The 6,000-nt window shown below is 36.9% G+C and overlaps 1 protein-coding gene across 1 annotated transcript in view; it reads left to right on the top strand.

Annotated features, from left to right (window-relative positions):
* The first annotated feature begins 787 nt into the window (after positions 1 to 787).
* LOC128475298 (chemokine-like protein TAFA-2) overlaps positions 788 to 6,000 on the top strand; it is a 171,170-nt gene continuing 165,957 nt past the window's right edge. Inside the window, exon 1 of the mRNA XM_053457775.1 lies at positions 788 to 1,173. The gene's annotated coding sequence lies outside the window, so the exon portion shown is untranslated. The remainder of the gene's footprint in view (positions 1,174 to 6,000) is intronic.

Raw genomic sequence — 6,000 nt, 5'->3', positions numbered from 1 at the left:
TACTTTGGTCTAATAAGCGACTCACATTGACTAGCTTGGGATTTTTGCTGTCTTAATACAAACAGCATGCACAAGGTCTGGATAAATCACAAAGCTTAGTTATAGGCCCGGGTACATCTATACATATGCATTACTTTTTCTGTGGCAGGTTTTCAAAATGCAGGGCTAGCTTTCCATCGATACTCACTGGATTTCTTACTTCAGGTCTAACTGAATGCAAGATAGCCTTACTTTTTAAGACTCACATAGTATTGCAATAATAAAGCATGATGGCTCTCTGCTGTATTGATACTGTGTTTTTTCTATACCTTGATGGATATGTTTTGCCAAATGAGTTAAAAAAAATAAACACGCACAAAAAACAAAACAGACTGATTTCTTTTGTGCAGGGAGATGTGCAGTGTTTTGGTTTGCTTCCCTGGCATTTGTGTGTGCATACAGACACAACTGTTAGCAATGCTAAATGAAATGCTAAATGAAATACACTATATATAAAAAAGAATGGGTAATGATGTCTCTCAAAATCTTTGTGTCTGTTGAATTATGTATGGCAGATCATACCTTTTCTATGCTTAGCCATTACTCACTAGTGTGACTGTTATAACTATGTCGGCCACTAGGGGGTACTGTGCCCCTTTCACAGTACGGTTCTCCTAGCCTGCTTTCTTTCCAGTCCCTAAGGATTCTGCTTAAGCTAAGGTTGCCAATGAAGTCAAAGCCTAATGCATTTCTCTGTGGTACCACAGGCTGCATCTCTTTCAAATTACAGTGCTAGCGGACCAGACAACATTTTCTGAATTAGCATCTTTGGGACTCCTATGCTCTCACATCCAGAACACACATCCAGGGTACAACAAGGTACCTGCCTGCTTTACCTAGGGACATCATCTTTAGACCACTTTGGATTAGGGGGAAACTCTGAATTTCTACAAAGCAGACAATCAGCTGGAAATCACAAGCAGGAGTTTGAATGAAGAACCCATTTTTTTGGTCACCTGCTTGATTACATTTTTTGTTGCAGCTGTTGGATGGGAGAGATGTCATTTTGGGGCTAGGTGTATAAATCTAAGTTTTCTGGGGGAGTTAGATTTCAAGACAAAGGTGCAACCTGCCACAGATATGGAAATTTAAGTGGGATCTTTGATGGATATCGATTTTAAAACGAGAACACAGGTAAGATCACCATCCCTTAACTCTGCTTCATTTCAGTTGATATTTTGGATTTTGTTATGTGTAATTAAGTATATTGTATAGTAGAAAAAAAAAAATCCAGGTGTGCGGTAAAATATTCTGGTTTCAGATAGATGCAGGGAAATAATAGAATTAAAATTCTAAGGCACCCTTCTGCGTTCTCTTCACTTTTTTTTTTTTGCAATCATCTGAAGAGCAATTTATTTCCCGTAATCAATCATTCCGACGTGTTAATGATTTGAAGAGGTGGAATGGGGGAAAATCAGCATATGATTATTTTATAAAGTTTTTCTCCAAGATTCAGATCAAATTGTACTCTCATCCGGCTGTATAAATGTTGTTCAAAAATCACAGCAGCTGTTTAATTGGATGAATGAATTGGATATATCTGGCAGGTTTTATTCCCTATAACTTGGCAAAAATACAATAATCATCCTACTGTTTTGTATAAGGCTTTTAAGCTTATCATCTGGACTTCTATTGTATGGAATGCAGTTCAGGACTTCAGGTACTTTCATGTTCTGCGCCTTGTATGCAAAATTCTCAGTACGGTAATGTAATATGCCTCTGGCTTTTTAACTGTGCTACATTAATATGATTTCCCTATTTTCTTGTGCATCTAACATTAAATTGAATACAGAAAGCATAAGGACTGTGCTCACAATATTTCACTTTAATACTTAGACACAAGGAGTATGTTATATGTATTCTGTATGTTTTATCACACCCCTTAGGTATTTATTAACTATTTATACAATACATATATATATATATATATATATAAATTGCATATATATGAGCACATTATATAATACTGCAGTAGGATCTTACATATTTTTCCCAGATATTATACCCCGCTGTAGCGTAATAATTAATTTATATGCTACATTTAATATTTCAGTACTCTGCTATGTTGCAGGCCTGTCTAACATAGGGGTTAATACTACCAGCTCAGAAGCACACGATAATTGGTTAATGGTTCCCTTTTCCTCTTGTTAGATCGGATAAATACTTCCTAACCTTTTGTTAAATTATAAGCCAAATCAAGTAGCAGTAGCAGCATATAGTAAAGTGCTTCTTTTGGTACAGTTTCCAAATCTACATCAGAATTTACCATGATTTTTTAAAAAAATTAAATCCCCTGACAACAGCAGGTAGGATGTAAAACTTTATATGATGGTGTTATTCAGAAGAGGTGGTTTTCTGGACTAATGATCAAAAGTGCATGCTTGTTACTAATGTAGCGGCACTTAGCGCTTATGCCTAAAAGGCATGACACCTGCTCGTCTTCTGGAATTTTAAGACATAATTCAACACATAAATTGGAGTCTCCTTTATGTACGTTACTTGAATGTAGAGCATTTATTTTGTTTGAGCTTTTGATAATTGGTCCCACTAAGTAAAGTTGAAGGCCTTCCTTATATATCTAATTTTAATGCCTATTTCAGTCCTTCCTGTTACTTAACATTTCTTCTTAGTCCAGGGTTGGCCACCAATTATTGTTTGAATTCACATTTAAAAACAAACAGAACATGCTTGCTTCGGGATTGTTATATTGTAATTGTGTTGAACGTGAATTCATTTTTGTTACATGGAAATAGATTTTTTTCCCATTTAACCCATACATTGCCATGTTCTGCTTTTATTGGCGTCTGCTCTCATAATGAGGGTTTCCTTAATAGCTGTAGGGCATTTCTGCTGTGGAGTGAGAAAGCTCCTGGTAACTTTTCCTAGAAGAAGCTATAATGGTGGAGGTTTGGGAGCAGCAGTATTGTGATGGCAGCGTTCGTACAAATGGCTTTTTATGTAAAAGAATATTAATTGCCGCACTAGTTACAATTCTACTTAAAATATAAACGTAACAAGATTGTCTCTTAGAGAGATTAGTGAAAAGACTATACCTGACATACCATCTATAGATTTAACATCATTGTGAAGTGAGTTTTACTTTACTGAGAAGGCTGTAGATAAGTTGAACGGCCTCACAGCAGAAGAGGCAGAGGCTTATACAGTGAGGGAATATAAACATGGATGGGATCGGCATATGGCTATTCTGAATCTAGGACTGATTAAGGATTGAGTCTTTGCATCAGGAAAAATGGACAGACTAGATGGGCTGAATGGTTTTTATCTGCTGTCAAATTCTAAGTAGGTTTTGTACCACTGATGAATGAAAATTATTATTATTATTATCTTTTATTTATATAGCGCACAACAATTTACGCAGCGCTTAATACAATGCATAAATTCAAGGGGTATGACAAGACGAGAATTGACAGACTAAGACAAACCGATACATTAGGTGGAGAGAGCCCTGCTCGCAAGCTTACAATCTTGAAATCCTACTATGGTGGATACAGATATTTATTTAGTCATAATACTGTGTGGATGACTTGTTCCTTGGTTTGCTGAAGATGGCAAATGTTGAAAAATATGTGACAAGGCATCACACTCATATGGTATAGAGGGAAGCCTACCAATAATTGCGTTAAATACCATCGGCAACACAAATCTGATATTAAAATCAGTCCATCACTTTAGGCATTCTACGCATTTGATCATTTTACTTAGTATATTAGCGAAGGGAAAAGCAATATTTTAGTTTCATTGGTTTATCTATAACTGTTTTGGTGCAATCACATGTTTTAATAATGTGCTTTCACATGTAAACTGTAGTGTTAGCAGCACAGCTGCGATTCTGTTCATATAGCGATGACGGATGGGATGTAGTGGTTATATTCTCTGTACTGGAGTTAATAAAAACAAAGAAATATACAATTTGAGTGCCGATAAGAACTGCTTTGCTCATCTCTCTTTTTGGCCTGTAAACCACAAACCTAACTAGTTCCTTGGCTCTGAAATAGTCCTATGTCTATCCCATGAGTGTTTGTATAAGGACTGTGATGGAGAGCAAACCTAATACAGACTGATTCTATATGCCGCTTATATTGCACAATGGCACACACAAACACACATTATATATATATATATATATATATATATATATATATATATAGCTACACTGATACTCCTTTTAAAGTAATACATTTCATACCATCAGAGATATTTGTTTTACCACTGAAAAGTTTAAGAAACATCCCCGTTTTATTGCTTGTAGTTATAGGGTTGAAGTGATCAAGTAACATACAGATATATATATATAGATAGATAGATAGATAGATAGATAGATAGATAGATAGATAGATAGATAGATAGGAGAGTGTTATATTTTTTTATTCAAGCATGAATTTCAAGTCATTCTTTGTGGCTGAACAATCATGTCATAACCATCTTAGTAGGTATAGAGCTCTATGTAACAGTAAAGCAGTTCTGTCACAAAAACCTTTACAGTTATCCACAGAGGTAGTAAAAATTCTAGTATAGTGTACTAAAGATTGAACAATAGTTCAGCAGCTTTAAGATGGTCAGGTGCAGGTTGAGAAATAGGCCATGAAAGTTCACGTTTTTTTCAAACATCTTTAAGAAAAAAATGCTTAAAATGAACATAAGCATACGTTGATAAACGCATATTGAGATCATAGCTAATAATACTCACAGACCATACTGGAAAGGATGATCTCAGAGTATCGTGAGCCATGGTTATTAAGCTATTAATGACAAGCATATTAAACGGATAAACTATACATTTTTGAATTTAAATAACTTAATACCCCAAGGTTTGCATATGGCCATACGCCGATTTGATAACTCAGGTTTTCACTTGGCTTTCTCCAGACAGCATAATTACCTTGCACTAGATCAAGATTTAAAGCTGCACAAAAAGGACAGGACTAATCCCAGGAGTCAAAACCTGGGGCTAGAATGGTTTTGCTAAGACCAATATTATGTAGGAATATGCAGGATTTCATCAATGCTGTCCAAATTAATAATACAGAGATGAGGAACTCATCAAGTAACCTTGTATATGTTCTATAACATTTTATCAAGCCATTGGTAGATTTCTTTGCTAGACTGGGGGTCGTACAAGAATGTGCTCTTCAGGTAGACTCTAGATCGTACAAGAACCACAGAAACCACACACACACACACTATATGGAAAAAAGTACTGGGACACCTGACCATTACACTAACAGGGACTTTTGTGATATTGCATTGTAAATACACAGAAATTGATATGTAGTTGGTCCCTCCATTCATCCAGCAGAGCATTCGTGAGGTCAGGCACTAATGTTGCATGAGAAGGCCTGGCTCGCAGTCTCTGTTCCGGTTTCATCCCAAAGATGTTCAATGGGGTTGAGGTCAGGGCTCTATTACGGCCCAGTCAAGTTCTTCCACACCAAACTCATCCAACCATGTCTTTATGAACTTTGCTTTGTACACAGTCATGATGGAATGAAAAAGGGCCTTCCCCAAACTGATCCCACAAAGTTGGAAGGATAGTGTTGTCCAAAATGTCCTGGTATACTGAAGCATTAAGATTTCCCTTCGCAGGAAGTAAGGGGCCTAGCCCAACCCCTGAAAACAGCCCCATACCATTATCTCTCCTCCACCAAACTTTACAGTTGGCCCAATGGAGTCAGGCATGTAAGGTTTTCCTGGCATCCACGAAACCCAGACTTGACCAGAAAACACAGAAAAGCGTGATTCGTCAATCCATGGAACACGTTTCCGCTCCTTCAGAGTCCAGTGATGGTGTGCTTTACACCACTACATCTGACGATTGGCTTTGTACTTGGTGATGTGAGGCTTGCATGCAGCTGTTTGGCCATGGAAACCCATTTTATGTGTAAGTTTGGAACTCTTCAGCTATGGAATCAGCATTGGCGATTTTTATGTGCCATACGCCTC

Source organism: Spea bombifrons, chromosome 2 (assembly GCF_027358695.1).
Source record: "Spea bombifrons isolate aSpeBom1 chromosome 2, aSpeBom1.2.pri, whole genome shotgun sequence".
NCBI lineage: Eukaryota > Metazoa > Chordata > Amphibia > Anura > Pelobatidae > Spea > Spea bombifrons.
This window is presented reverse-complemented; position numbering and strand designations above follow the sequence as displayed.